At 35.0% G+C, this 1,350-nt stretch overlaps 1 non-coding gene across 1 annotated transcript; it reads left to right on the top strand.

The window, feature by feature from the left end:
• Positions 1-294: 294 nt before the first annotated feature.
• Trnam-cau (transfer RNA methionine (anticodon CAU)) lies at positions 295-366 on the top strand. The gene has a single exon. It is a non-coding gene; the product is annotated as a tRNA-Met (tRNA).
• Positions 367-1,350: the final 984 nt, after the last annotated feature.

Here is a 1,350-nt window from a genome sequence, read left to right on the forward strand (position 1 = left end):
GGAATCGAACCGACTTAAATGTAAAAAAAAACACCCCTACTCTTATGATGCCAATCGAAAGAATGGCCAAAAACTAATAATTCTTCATAAGTAACATAGTATTTTAATCTCTATCGTCGATATTTAAGGTACTTTCCCTTCATGTCCTATAACTTTGGGACATCCTGTATATACGTCCCTGCAATACACCACTTTTTGAGCAACTGTATTAAAAAATATTTTTAATAGTCATGTTTATTGAAGTTAATCAAGTATTAATTGAACTAATACTTCATTTTCATTTTTGTTAATATAAGCAGAGTGGCGCAGTGGAAGCGTGCTGGGCCCATAACCCAGAGGTCCGTGGATCGAAACCACGCTCTGCTAAAAATTTATTTTATTTAAACTTTATAATATTATTTTGTTTTAATTTTTAAACCACTTGCTTGAAAATTAGTATCATATTTTTCTTATTATTTTTGTTTTAGTTTTTTGTTAACCACGTATCTAATTTAAATGTATAACACTAAACTTTCTAATAGTTAGATTTGATAAATTTATTTTAATTTATTAAAATTTTTACTCTTTTTTTATGCAACAGGAGGACGTACAGTCTACCTGGTGTTAAGTGATCACCTCCACACCCATTCTCTTGCAATACAGGAGGAATCACAGCAGCATTGCCGGCCATTTGTGAACGTGCTTTTCTTGAAGATGCCCATGTCGTATCGTCCTTGACACACTGAATGCGGAATCATTCTATAGTTTTATTGTACGTGGAAGAAAGTTCAGATAGAAACGCCCGACATCCAGGTGGTGGGTATGATTTGGCACTCCGGCACACAGCTCCAACACCACGGGGTGGTTGGCAGTGTCTTTCCATTGTCGTTAAGAATCGAGTTGGAGGCAAAAAGAGTGCTAAGAAAGTCAGTTTTCTTTTTGCCGTATGGCCCGTGGATAGCTGGTTGAAGTTACCAAGAGCAGCAGTCGTCAATGTCCAGAACTTGCGTGTTACAGTTGGGTAACTTGAAATCTATGCGCCGACTTTGAAATTGCCGCTTTTATAAACTGTATTTACTTAAATACACTACGTATATGTATTGTTTACAGTGACAGGTGAAGGACAGGGTGAATATGTATAAAAAAGGCAATGTCTTCCTATCGTCGAACCAAAATATAGCTAGATTTTCCAAGTTTCCTGGATTTTCCCCTGCAAACCTTATTTATTAGTTTTAAGCATAAAAAAGTTTTATCGCACAACACGTAGATCGGTTTGTAGAAATAAGTTTTCTGAGACCTACATATATGAGGCTTAATTGTAAATTGCTATAATAAGTAGATTATAAGTAATTTTGTATATATTTTATTATC

Source organism: Leptidea sinapis, chromosome 37, assembly GCF_905404315.1.
Source record: "Leptidea sinapis chromosome 37, ilLepSina1.1, whole genome shotgun sequence".
Classification (NCBI taxonomy): Eukaryota; Metazoa; Arthropoda; class Insecta; order Lepidoptera; family Pieridae; genus Leptidea; species Leptidea sinapis.